Here is a 15366-nt window from a genome sequence, read left to right as displayed (position 1 = left end):
ACACTACTATTAAACAAGATATGAGTGGTGCCACTGGGCAAGTGGGCACAGTATACGCTGTGAGCCTGACACAAAAAAGCAGACTGATGTTTCACAGTCCAAAAAGATTTTTTTTCTTTTTAAATATAAACTTACACTACTATTAAACAAGATATGAGTGGTGGTACTGGGCAAGTGGGCTTAGTATACGCTGTGAGTCTGACACAAAAAAGCAGACTGATGTTTCACAGTCCAAAAAGTTTTTTTTTGTTTTAAATGTACACTTACACTACTATTAAACAATATATGAGTGGTGGCACTGGGCAAGTTGGCACAGTATACGCTGTGAACCTGACACAAAAAAGCAGACTCATGTTTCACAGTCAATTTTTTTTTTTTTTAATGTACACTTACACTACTATTAAACAAGATATGAGTGGAGCCACTGGGCAAGTGGGCACAGTATACGCTATGAGCCTGACACAAAAAAGCAGACTGATGTTTCACAGTCAATTTTTTTATTTTTTTTTAATGTACACTTACACTACTATTAAACAAGATATGAGTGGTGGCACTGGGCAAGTGGGCACAGTATACGCTGTGAGCCTGAAACAAAAAAGCAGACTGATGTTTCACAGTCCGAAAAGTTTTTTTTTTTTAAATGTACACTTACACTACTATTAAACAAGATATGAGTGGTGCCACTGGGCAAGTGGGCACAGTATACGCTGTGAGCCTGACACAAAAAAGCAGACTGATGTTTCACAGTCCAAAAAGATTTTTTTTCTTTTTAAATATAAACTTACACTACTATTAAACAAGATATGAGTGGTGGTACTGGGCAAGTGGGCTTAGTATACGCTGTGAGTCTGACACAAAAAAGCAGACTGATGTTTCACAGTCCAAAAAGTTTTTTTTTGTTTTAAATGTACACTTACACTACTATTAAAAAAGATATGAGTGGTGGCATTGGGCAAGTGGGCACAGTATACGCTGTGAGTCTAACACAAAAAAGCAGACTGATGTTTCACAGTCAAAATTTTTTTTTTTTTAAATGTACACTTACACTACTAATAAACAAGATATGAGTGGTGGCACTGGGCAAGTGGGCACAGTATACGCTGTGAGTCTGACACAAAAAAGCAGACTGATGTTTCACAGTCCAAAAAGTTTTTTTTTGTTTTAAATGTACACTTACACTACTATTAAACAAGATATAAGTGGTGGCATTGGGCAAGTGGGCACAGTATACGCTGTGAGTCTGACACAAAAAAAGCAGACTGATGTTTCACAGTCAAAAAAGTTTTTTTTTTTTAAATGTACACTTACACTACTATTAAACAAGATATGAGTGGTAGCACTGGGCAAGTGGGCACAGTATACGCTGTGAGCCTGACACAAAAAAGCAGACTGATGTTTCACAGTCAATTTTTTTTATTTTTTTTTAATGTACACTTACACTACTATTAAACAAGATATGAGTGGTGGCACTGGGCAAGTGGGCACAGTATACGCTGTGAGCCTGACAGAAAAAAGCAGACTGATTTTTCACAGTCCAAAAAGTTTTTTTTTTTTAAATGTACACTTACACTACTATTAAACAAGATATGAGTGGTGGCACTGGGCAAGTGGGCACAGTATACGCTGTGAGCCTGACACAAAAAAGCAGACTCATGTTTCACAGTCAAATTTTTTTTTTTTAATGTACACTTACACTACTATTAAACAAGATATGAGTGGAGCCACTGGGCAAGTTGGCACAGTATACGCTATGAGCCTGACACAAAAAAGCAGACTGATGTTTCACAGTCAATTTTTTTTTTTTTTTTTAATGTACACTTACACTACTATTAAACAAGATATGAGTGGTGGCACTGGGCAAGTGGGCACAGTATACGCTGTGAGCCTGACACAAAAAAGCAGACTGATGTTTCACAGTCCAAAAAGATTTTTTTTCTTTTTAAATATAAACTTACACTACTATTAAACAAGATATGAGTGGTGGCACTGGGCAAGTGGGCTTAGTATACGCTGTGAGTCTGACACAAAAAAGCAGACTGATGTTTCACAGTCCAAAAAGTTTTTTTTTTGTTTTAAATGTACACTTACACTACTATTAAAAAAGATATGAGTGGTGGCATTGGGCAAGTGGGCACAGTATACGCTGTGAGTCTAACACAAAAAAGCAGACTGATGTTTCACAGTCCAAAAAGTTTTTTTTTTTTTAATGTACACTTACACTACTATTAAACAAGATATGAGTGGTGGCACTGGGCAAGTGGGCACAGTATACGCTGTGAGCCTGACACAAAAAAGCAGACTGATGTTTCACAGTCCAAAAAGTTTTTTTTTTTAAATGTACACTTTCACTACTATTAAAAAAGATATGAGTGGTGTCACTGGGCAAGTGGGCACAGTATACGCTGTGAGCCTGACACAAAAAAAGCAGACTGATGTTTCACAGTCCAAAAAGTTTTTTTTTTTTTAAATATAAACTTACACTACTATTAAACAAGATATGAGTGGTGGCACTTGGCAAGTGGGCACAGTATACGCTGTGAGCCTGACACAAAAAAGCAGACTGATGTTTCACAGTCAAAAAAGTTTTTTTTTTAAAATGTACACTTATACTACTAATAAACAAGATATGAGTGGTGGCACTGGGCAAGTGGGCACAGTATACGCTGTGAGTCTGACACAAAAAAGCAGACTGATGTTTCACAGTCCAAAACGTTTTTTTTTGTTTTAAATGTACACTTACACTACTATTAAACAAGATATAAGTGGTGGCATTGGGCAAGTGGGCACAGTATACGCTGTGAGTCTGACACAAAAAAAGCAGACTGATGTTTCACAGTCAAAATTTTTTTTTTTTTTTAAATGTACACTTAAACTACTATTAAACAAGATATGAGTGGTGGCACTGGGCAAGTGGGCACAGTATACGCTGTGAGCCTGACACAAAAAAGCAGACTGATGTTTCACAGTCAAAAAAGTTTTTTTTTTTAAATGTACACTTACACTACTATTAAACAAGATATGAGTGGTGGCACTGGGCAAGTGGGCACAGTATACGCTGTGAGTCTGACACAAAAAAGCAGACTGATGTTTCACAGTCAAAAAAGTTTTTTTTTTTAAATGTACACTTACACTACTATTAAACAAGATATGAGTGGTGGCACTGGGCAAGTGGGCACAGTATACGCTGTGAGTCTGACACAAAAAAGCAGACTGATGTTTCACAGTCCAAAAAGTTTTTTTTTGTTTTAAATGTACACACACTACTATTAAACAAGATATGAGTGGTGGCACTGGGCAAGTGGGCACAGTATACGCTGTGAGTCTGACACAAAAAAGCAGATTGATGTTTCACTGTCCAAAAAGTTTTTTTTTTGTAAATGTACACTTACACTACTATTAAACAAGATATGAGTGGTGGCTCTGGGCAAGTGGGCACAGTATACACTGTGAGCCTGACACAAAAAAGCAGACTGATGTTACACAGTCAATTTTTTTTTTTTTAATGTACACTTACACTACTATTAAACAAGATATGAGTGGTGCCACTGGGCAAGTGGGCACAGTATACGCTGTGAGCCTGACACAAAAAAGCAGACTGATGTTTCACAGTCCAAAAAGTTTTTTTTTTTTTTTAAATGTACACTTACACTACTATTAAACAAGATATGAGTGGTGGCACTGGGCAAGTGGGCACAGTATACGCTGTGAGTCTGACACAAAAAAGCAGACTGATGTTTCACAGTCAATTTTTTTATTTTTAATGCACACTTACACTACTATTAAACAAGATATGAGTGGTGCCACTGGGCAAGTGGGCACAGTATATGCTGAGAGCCTGACACAAAAAAAGCAGACTGATGTTTCACAGTCAAAAAAGTTTTTTTTTTTTTAAATGTACACTTACACTACTATTAAACAAGATATGAGTGGTGGCACTGGGCAAGTGGGCACAGTATACGCTGTGAGTCTGACACAAAAAAGCAGACTGATGTTTCACAGTCAAAAAAGTTTTTTTTTTAAAATGTACACTTACACTACTATTAAACAAGATATGAGTGGTGGCACTGGGCAAGTGGGCACAGTATACGCTGTGAGTCTGACACAAAAAAGCAGACTGATGTTTCACAGTCCAAAAAGTTTTTTTTTTGTTTTAAATGTACACACACTACTATTAAACAAGATATGAGTGGTGGCATTGGGCAAGTGGGCACAGTATACGCTGTGAGTCTGACACAAAAAAGCAGATTGATGTTTCACTGTCCAAAAAGTTTTTTTTTTGTAAATGTACACTTACACTACTATTAAACAAGATATGAGTGGTGGCACTGGGCAAGTGGGCACAGTATATGCTGTGAGCCTGACACAAAAAAGCAGACTGATGTTTCACAGTCAAAAATTTTTTTTTTTTTAAATGTACACTTACACTACTATTAAACAAGATATGAGTGGTGGCTCTGGGCAAGTGGGCACAGTATACACTGTGAGCCTGACACAAAAAAGCAGACTGATGTTTCACAGTCAATTTTTTTTTTTTAAATGTACACTTACACTACTATTAAACAAGATATGAGTGGTGCCACTGGGCAAGTGGGCACAGTATACGCTGTGAGCCTGACACAAAAAAGCAGACTGATGTTTCACAGTCCAAAAAGTTTTTTTTTTTTTTTAAATGTACACTTACACTACTATTAAACAAGATATGAGTGGTGGCACTGGGCAAGTGGGCACAGTATACGTTGTGAGTCTGACACAGAAAAGCAGACTGATGTTTCACAGTCCAAAAAGTTTTTTTTTTTTTTTAAATGTACACTTACATTACTATTAAACAAGATATGAGTGGTGGCACTGGGCAAGTGGGCACAGTATACGCTGTGAGTCTGACACAAAAAAGCAGACTGATGTTTCACAGTCAATTTTTTTTTTTTTAATGCACACTTACACTACTATTAAACAAGATATGAGTGGTGCCACTGGGCAAGTGGGCACAGTATATGCTGAGAGCCTGACACAAAAAAAGCAGACTGATGTTTCACAGTCAAAAAAGTTTTTTTTTTTTTTAAATGTACACTTACACTACTATTAAACAGGATATGAGTGGTGGCACTGTGCAAGTGGGCACAGTATACGCTGTGAGCCTGACACAAAAAAGCAGACTGATGTTTCACAGTCAAAAACGTTTTTTTTTTTTTAAATGTACACTTACACTACTATTAAACAAGATATGAGTGGTGGCACTGGGCAAGTGGGCACAGTACATGCTGTGAGCCTGACACAAAAAAGCAGACTGATGTTTCACAGTCAAAAACATTTTTTTTTTTTAAATGTACACTTACACTACTATTAAACAAGATATGAGTGGTGGCTTTGGGCAAGTGGGCACAGTATACGCTGTGAGCCTGACACAAAAAAGCAGACTGATGTTTCACAGTCCAAAAAGTTTTCTTTTTTTAAATATAAACTTACACTACTATTAAACAAGATATGAGTGGTGCCACTGGGCAAGTGGGCACAGTATACGCTGTGAGCCTGACACAAAAAAGCAAACTGATGTTTCACAGTCCAAAAAGTTTTTTTTTTTAAATGTACACTTACACTACTATTAAACAAGATATGAGTGGTGGCACTGGGCAAGTGGGCACAGTATACGCTGTGAGCCTGACACAAAAAAGCAGACTGATGTTTCACAGTCAATTTTTTTTTTTTTTTTTAATGTACACTTACACTACTATTAAACAAGATATGAGTGGTGGCATTGGGCAAGTGGGCACAGTATACGCTGTGAGTCTGACACAAAAAAGCAGACATGTTTCACAGTCCAAAAAGTTTTTTTTTTTTTTTAAATGTACACTTACACTACTATTAAACAAGATATGAGTGGTGGCACTGGGCAAGTGGGCACAGTATACGCTGTGAGCCTGACACAAAAAAGCAGACTGATGTTTCACAGTCCAAAAAGTTTTTTTTTTTTTAAATGTACACTTACACTACTATTAAACAAGATATGAGTGGTGGCACTGGGCAAGTGGGCACAGTATACGCTGTGAGCCTGACACAAAAAAGCAGACTGATGTTTCACAGTCAAAAAAGTTTTTTTTTAAAATGTACACTTACACTACTATTAAACAAGATATGAGTGGTGGCACTGGGCAAGTGGGCACAGTATACGCTGTGAGTCTGACACAAAAAAGCAGACTGATGTTTCACAGTCCAAAAAGTTTTTTTTTGTTTTAAATGTACACACACTACTATTAAACAAGATATGAGTGGTGGCATTGGGCAAGTGGGCACAGTATACGCTGTGAGTCTGACACAAAAAAGCAGATTGATGTTTCACTGTCCAAAAAGTTTTTTTTTTTGTAAATGTACACTTACACTACTATTAAACAAGATATGAGTGGTGGCACTGGGCAAGTGGGCACAGTATATGCTGTGAGCCTGACACAAAAAAGCAGACTGATGTTTCACAGTCAAAATTTTTTTTTTTTTTAAATGTACACTTACACTACTATTAAACAAGATATGAGTGGTGGCTCTGGGCAAGTGGGCACAGTATACACTGTGAGCCTGACACAAAAAAGCAGACTGATGTTTCACAGTCAATTTTTTTTTTTTAAATGTACACTTACACTACTATTAAACAAGATATGAGTGGTGCCACTGGGCAAGTGGGCACAGTATACGCTGTGAGCCTGACACAAAAAAGCAGACTGATGTTTCACAGTCCAAAAAGTTTTTTTTTTTTTTTTAAATGTACACTTACACTACTATTAAACAAGATATGAGTGGTGGCACTGGGCAAGTGGGCACAGTATACGTTGTGAGTCTGACACAGAAAAGCAGACTGATGTTTCACAGTCCAAAAAGTTTTTTTTTTTTTTAAATGTACACTTACACTACTATTAAACAAGATATGAGTGGTGGCACTGGGCAAGTGGGCACAGTATACGCTGTGAGTCTGACACAAAAAAGCAGACTGATGTTTCACAGTCAATTTTTTTTTTTTTAATGCACACTTACACTACTATTAAACAAGATATGAGTGGTGCCACTGGGCAAGTGGGCACAGTATATGCTGAGAGCCTGACACAAAAAAAGCAGACTGATGTTTCACAGTCAAAAAAGTTTTTTTTTTTTTAAATGTACACTTACACTACTATTAAACAGGATATGAGTGGTGGCACTGTGCAAGTGGGCACAGTATACGCTGTGAGCCTGACACAAAAAAGCAGACTGATGTTTCACAGTCAAAAACGTTTTTTTTTTTTAAATGTACACTTACACTACTATTAAACAAGATATGAGTGGTGGCACTGGGCAAGTGGGCACAGTACATGCTGTGAGCCTGACACAAAAAAGCAGACTGATGTTTCACAGTCAAAAACATTTTTTTTTTAAATGTACACTTACACTACTATTAAACAAGATATGAGTGGTGGCTTTGGGCAAGTGGGCACAGTATACGCTGTGAGCCTGACACAAAAAAGCAGACTGATGTTTCACAGTCCAAAAAGTTTTCTTTTTTTAAATATAAACTTACACTACTATTAAACAAGATATGAGTGGTGCCACTGGGCAAGTGGGCACAGTATACGCTGTGAGCCTGACACAAAAAAGCAAACTGATGTTTCACAGTCCAAAAAGTTTTTTTTTTTAAATGTACACTTACACTACTATTAAACAAGATATGAGTGGTGGCACTGGGCAAGTGGGCACAGTATACGCTGTGAGCCTGACACAAAAAAGCAGACTGATGTTTCACAGTCAATTTTTTTTTTTTTTTTAATGTACACTTACACTACTATTAAACAAGATATGAGTGGTGGCATTGGGCAAGTGGGCACAGTATACGCTGTGAGTCTGACACAAAAAAGCAGACATGTTTCACAGTCCAAAAAGTTTTTTTTTTTTTTTAAATGTACACTTACACTACTATTAAACAAGATATGAGTGGTGGCACTGGGCAAGTTTGCAGAGTATACGTTGTGAGCCTGACACAAAAAAGCAGACTGATGTTTCACAGTCAAAAAAGTTTATTTTTTTAAATGTACACTTACACTACTATTAAACAAGATATGAGTGGTGGCACTGGGCAAGTGGGCACAGTATACGCTGTGAGCCTGACACAAAAAAGCAGACTGATGTTTCACAGTCCAAAAAGTTTTTTTTTTTTTAAATGTACACTTACACTACTATTAAACAAGATATGAGTGGTGGCACTGGGCAAGTGGGCACAGTATACGCTGTGAGCCTGACACAAAAAAGCCGACTGATGTTTCACAGTCCAAAAAGTTTTTTTTTTTTTTTTTTTAAATATAAACTTACACTACTATTAAACAAGATATGAGTGGTGGCACTTGGCAAGTGGGCACAGTATACGCTGTGAGCCTGACACAAAAAAGCAGACTGATGTTTCACAGTCAAAAAAGTTTTTTTTTTTTAAATGTACACTTACACTACTATTAAACAAGATATGAGTGGTGGCACTGGGCAAGTGGGCACAGTATACGCTGTGAGTCTGACACAAAAAAGCAGACTGATGTTTCACAGTCCAAAAAGTTTTTTTTTGTTTTAAATGTACACTTACACTACTATTAAACAAGATATAAGTGGTGGCATTGGGCAAGTGGGCACAGTATACGCAGTGAGTCTGACACAAAAAAGCAGACTGATGTTTCACAGTCAAAAAAGTTTTTTTTTTTTTTAAATGTACACTTACACTACTATTAAACAAGATATGAGTGGTGGCACTGGGCAAGTGGGCACAGTATATGCTGTGAGCCTGACACAAAAGAGCAGACTGATGTTTCACAGTCAAAAACGTTTTTTTTTTTAAATGTACACTTACACTACTATTAAACAAGATATGAGTGGTGGCTCTGGGCAAGTGGGCACAGTATACGCTGTGAGCCTGACACAAAAAAGCAGACTGATGTTTCACAGTCCAAAAAGTTTTTTTTTTTTTAAATATAAACTTACACTACTATTAAACAAGATATGAGTGGTGGCACTGGGCAAGTGGGCTCAGTATACGCTGTGAGCCTGACACAAAAAAGCAGACTGATGTTTCACAGTCAAAAAAGTTTTTTTTTTTTAAATGTACACTTACACTACTATTAAACAAGATATGAGTGGTGGCACTGGGCAAGTGGGCACAATATACGCTGTGAGTCTGACACAAAAAAGCAGACTGATGTTTCACAGTCCAAAATTTTGTTTTTGTTTTAAATGTACACTTACACTACTATTAAACAAGATATGAATGGTGGCATTGGGCAAGTGGGCACAGTATACGCTGTGAGTCTGACACAAAAAAGCAGACTGATGTTTCACAGTCCAAAAAGTTTTTTTTTTTTAAATATAAACTTACACTATTATTAAACAAGATATGAGTGGTGACACTGGGAAAGTGGGCACAGTATATGCTGTGAGCCTGACACAAAAAAGCAGACTGATGTTTCACAGTCAAAAAAGTTTTTTTTTTTTTTAAATGTACACTTACACTACTATTAAACAAGATATGAGTGGTGGCTCTGGGCAAGTGGGCACAGTATACACTGTGAGCCTGACACAAAAAAAGTAGACTGATGTTTCACAGTCAATTTTTTTTTTAATGTACACTTACACTACTATTAAACAAGATATGAGTGGTGCCAATGGGCAAGTGGGCACAGTAAACGCTGTGAGCCTGACACAAAAAAGCAGACTGATGTTTCACTGTCCAAAAATTTTTTTTTTTTTAAATGTACACTTACACTACTATTAAACAAGATATGTGTGGTGGCATTGGGCAAGTGGGCACAGTATACGCTGTGAGCCTGACACAAAAAAGCAGACTGATGTTTCACAGTCCAAAAAGTTTTTTTTTTTTTTTAAATGTACACTTACACTACTATTAATCAAGATATGAGTGGTGGCACTGGGCAAGTGGGCACAGTATACGCTGTGAGTCTGACACAAAAAAGCAGACTGATGTTTCACAGTCCAAAAAGTTTTTTTTTTTTTTTAAATGTACACTTACACTACTATTAAACAAGATATGAGTGGTGGCTCTGGGCAAGTGGGCACAGTATACGCTGTGAGCCTGACACAAAAAAGCAGACTGATGTTTCACAGTCAAATTTTTTTTTTTTAAATGTACACTTACACTGCTATTAAACAAGATATGAGTGGTGGCACTGGGCAAGTGGGCACAGTATATGCTGTGAGCATGACACAAAAAAGCAAACTGATGTTTCACAGTCCAAAAAGTTTTTTTTTTTAAATGTACACTTACACTACTATTAAACAAGATATGAGTGGTGGCACTGGGCAAGTGGGCACAGTATACGCTGTGAGCCTGACACAAAAACAGACTCATGTTTCACAGTCAAATTTTTTTTTTTTTTGAATGTACACTTACACTACTATTAAACAAGATATGAGTGGTGGCACTGGGCAAGTGGGCACAGTATACGCTGTGAGCCTGACACAAAAAAGCAGACTGATGTTTCACAGTCCAAAAAGTTTTTTTTTTTTTAAATGTACACTTACACTACTATTAAACAAGATATGAGTGGTGGCACTGGGCAAGTGGGCACAGTATACACTGTGAGCCTGACACAAAAAAGCACACTGATGTTTCACAGTCAAAAAAGTTTTTTTTTTAAATGTACACTTACACTACTATTAAACAAGATATGAGTGGTGGCACTGGGCAAGTGGGCACAGTATACGCTGTGAGCCTGGCACACACACTGGCAGGCAGGCAACTGCAATTAGATTACACAAGCAGACTGATGTTCCACAGTCAAAAAAGTTTTTTTTTTTTTTAAATTTACACTACTGTTACACCAGATATGAGTGGTGGCACTGGGCAAGTGGGCACAGTATACGCTGTGAGCCTGGCACACACGCTGGCAGACAGGCAACTGCAATTAGATTACACAAGCAGACTGATGTTTCACAGTCAAAAAAGTTTTTTTTTTTTAAATTTACACTACTGTTACACTAGATATGAGTGGTGGCACTGGGCAAGTGGGCACAGTATATGCTGTGAGCCTGGCACACATGCTGGCAGGCAACTGCAATTAGATTACACTAGCAGACTGATGTTTCACAGTCAAAAAAGTTTTTTTTTTTTAAATTTACACTACTGTTACAACAGATATGAGTGGTGGCACTGAGCAAGTGGGCCTGGCACACACGCTGGCAGGCAGGCAACTGCAATTAGATTACACAAGCAGACTGATGTTTCACAGTCAAAAAAGTTTTTTTTTTTTTAAATTTACACTACTGTTACACCAGATATGAGTGGTGGCACTGGGCAAGTGGGCCTGGCACACACGCTGGCAGGCAGGCAACTGCAATTAGATTACACTAGCAGACTGATGTTTTACACTCAAAAAAGTTTTTTTTTTTTAAATTTACACTACTGTTACACCAGATATAAGTGGTGGCACTGGGCAAGTGGGCCTGGTACATACGCTGGCAGGCAGGCAACTGCAATTAGATTACACAAGCAGACTGATGTTTCACAGTCAAAAAAGTTTTTTTTTTTAAATTTACACTACTGTTACACCAGATATGAGTGGTGGCACTGGGCAAGTGGGCCTGGCACACACACTGGCAGGCAGGCAACTGCAATTAGATTACACAAACAGACTGATGTTTCACAGTCAAATTTTTTTTTTAAATTTACACTACTGTTACACCAGATATGAGTGGTGGCACTGGGCAAGTGGGCACAGTATACGCTGTGAGCCTGACACAAAAAAGCAGACTGATGTTTCACAGTCAAAAAAATTTTTTTTTTTTTAAATGTACACTTACACTACTATTAAACAAGATATGAGTGGTGGCATTGGGCAAGTGGGCACAGTATACGCTATGAGCCTGACACAAAAAAGCAGACTGATGTTTCACAGTTCAAAAAGTTTTTTTTTTTTTAAATGTACACTTACACTACTATTAAACAAGATATGAGTGGTGGCACTGGGCAAGTGGGCAGAGTATACGTTGTGAGCCTGACACAAAAAAGCAGACTGATGTTTCACAGTCAAAAAAGTTTATTTTTTTAAATGTACACTTACACTACTATTAAACAAGATATGAGTGGTGGTACTGGGCAAGTGGGCACAGTATACGCTGTGAGCCTGACACAAAAAAGCATACTGATGTTTCACATTCAATTTTTTTTTTTTTAAATGTACACTTACACTACTATTAAACAAGATATGAGTGGTGGCATTGGGCAAGTGGGCACAGTATACGCTGTGAGCCTGACACAAAAAAGCAGACTGATGTTTCACAGTCAAAAAAGTTTTTTTTTTTAAATGTACACTTACACTACTATTAAACAAGATATGAGTGGTGGCACTGGGCAAGTGGGCACAGTAAAAAGCAGACTGATGTTTCACAGTCAAAAAAGTTTTTTTTTAAATGTACACTTATACTACTATTAAACAAGATATGAGTGGTGGCATTGGGCAAGTGGGCACAGCATACGCTATGAGCCTGACACAAAAAAGCAGACTGATGTTTCACAGTTCAAAAAGTTTTTTTTTTTTAAATGTACACTTACACTACTATTAAACAAGATATGAGTGGTGGCACTGGGCAAGTTTGCAGAGTATACGTTGTGAGCCTGACACAAAAAAGCAGACTGATGTTTCACAGTCAAAAAAGTTTATTTTTTTAAATGTACACTTACACTTCTATTAAACAAGATATGAGTGGTGGCACTGGGCAAGTGGGCACAGTATACGCTGTGAGCCTGACACAAAAAAGCATACTGATGTTTCACAGTCAATTTTTTTTTTTAAATGTACACTTACACTACTATTAAACAAGATATGTGTGGTGGCATTGGGCAAGTGGGCACAGTATACGCTGTGAGCCTGACACAAAAAAGCAGACTGATGTTTCACAGTCAAAAAAGTTTTTTTTTTTTTAAATGTACACTTACACTACTATTAAACAAGATATGAGTGGTGGCACTGGGCAATTGGGCACAGTATACGCTGTGAGCCTGACACAAAAAAGCAGACTGATGTTTCACAGTCAAAAAAGTTTTTTTTTTTTAAATTTACACTACTGTTACACCAGATATGAGTGGTGGCACTGGGCAAGTGGGCACAGTATACGCTGTGAGCATGGCACACATGCTGGCAGGCAACTGCAATTAGATTACACTAGCAGACTGATGTTTCACAGTCAAAAAAGTTTTTTTTTTTTAAATTTACACTACTGTTACACCAGATATGAGTGGTGGCACTGGGCAAGTGGGCCTGGCACACACGCTGGCAGGCAGGCAACTGCAATTAGATTACACTAGCAGACTGATGTTTTACACTCAAAAAAGTTTTTTTTTTTTAAATTTACACTACTGTTACACCAGATATGAGTGGTGGCACTGGGCAAGTGGGCACAGTATACGCTGTGAGCATGGCACACATGCTGGCAGGCAACTGCAATTAGATTACACTAGCAGACTGATGTTTCACAGTCAAAAAAGTTTTTTTTTTTTAAATTTACACTACTGTTACACCAGATATGAGTGGTGGCACTGGGCAAGTGGGCCTGGCACACACGCTGGCAGGCAGGCAACTGCAATTAGATTATACTAGCAGACTGATGTTTTACACTCAAAAAAGTTTTTTTTTTTTAAATTTACACTACTGTTACACCAGATATATGTGGTGGCACTGGGCAAGTGGGCCTGGTACACACGCTGGCAGGCAGGCAACTGCAATTAGATTACACAAGCAGACTGATGTTTCACAGTCAAAAAAGTTTTTTTTTTTAAATTTACACTACTGTTACACCAGATATGAGTGGTGGCACTGGGCAAGTGGGCCTGGCACACACACTGGCAGGCAGGCAACTGCAATTAGATTACACAAACAGACTGATGTTTCACAGTCAAAATTTTTTTTAAATTTACACTACTGTTACACCAGATATGAGTGGTGGCACTGGGCAAGTGGGCACAGTATACGCTGTGAGCCTGGCACACATGCTGGCAAGCAGGCAACTGCAATTAGATTACACTAGCAGACTGATGTTTTACAGTCAAAAAAGTTTTTTTAAAAAAATTTACACTACTGTTACAACAGATATGAGTGGTGGCACTGGTCAAGTGGGCCTGGCACACACGCTGGCAGGCAGGCAACTGCAATTAGATTACACAAGCAGACTGATGTTCCACATTCAAAAAAGTTTTTTTTTTTTTTTAATTTACACTACTGTTACACCAGATATGAGTGGTGGCACTGGGCAAGTGGGCACAGTATACGCTGTGAGCCTGGCACACATGCTGGCAGGCAACTGCAATTAGATTACACTAGCATACTGATGTTTTACAGTCAAAAAAGTTTTTTTTTTTAAATTTACACTACTGTTACACCAGATATGAGTGGTGGCACTGAGCAAGTGGGCCTGGCACACACGCTGGCAGGCAGGCAACTGCAATTAGATTACACAAGCAGACTGATGTTTCACAGTCAAAAAAGTTTTTGTTTTTTTTAAATTTACACTACTGTTACACCAGATATGAGTGGTGGCACTGGGCAAGTGGGCCTGGCACACACGCTGGCAGGCAGGCAACTGCAATTAGATTACACTAGCAGACTGATGTTTCACACTCAAAAAAGTTTTTTTTTTTAAATTTACACTACTGTTACACCAGATATAAGTGGTGGCACTGGGCAAGTGGGCCTGGTACACACGCTGGCAGGCAGGCAATTGCAATTAGATTACACAAGCAGACTGATGTTTCACAGTCAAAAAAGTTTTTTTTTTTAAATTTACACTACTGTTACACCAGATATGAGTGGTGGCACTGGGCAAGTGGGCCTGGCACACACACTGGCAGGCAGGCAACTGCAATTAGATTACACAAACAGACTGATGTTTCACAGTCAAATTTTTTTTTTTTAAATTTACACTACTGTTACACCAGATATGAGTGGTGGCACTGGGCAAGTGGGCACAGTATACGCTGTGAGCCTGGCACACATGCTGGCAGGCAGGCAACTGCAATTAGATTACACTAGTAGACTGATGTTTTACAGTCAAAAAAGTTTTTTTTTTTTTTAATTTACTCTACTGTTACACCAGATATGAGTGGTGGCACTGGGCAAGTGGGCACAGTATACGCTGTGAGCCTGGCACACACGCAGGCAGGCAGGCAACTGCAATTAGATTACACTAGCAGACTGATGTTTCACAGTCAAAAAAGATTTTTTTTTTAAATTTACACTACTGTTACACCAGATATGAGTGGTGGCAGATTACACAAGCAGACTGATGTTTCACAGTCAAAAAAGTTTTGTTTTTTTCAATTTACACTACTGTTACACCAGATATGAGTGGTGGCACTGGGCAAGT

This window comes from Bombina bombina, chromosome 4 (assembly GCF_027579735.1).
Source record: "Bombina bombina isolate aBomBom1 chromosome 4, aBomBom1.pri, whole genome shotgun sequence".
Taxonomy (NCBI): Eukaryota; Metazoa; Chordata; class Amphibia; order Anura; family Bombinatoridae; genus Bombina; species Bombina bombina.
The sequence above is the reverse complement of the archived record's forward strand: the minus strand, read 5'-3'. Positions refer to the sequence as shown.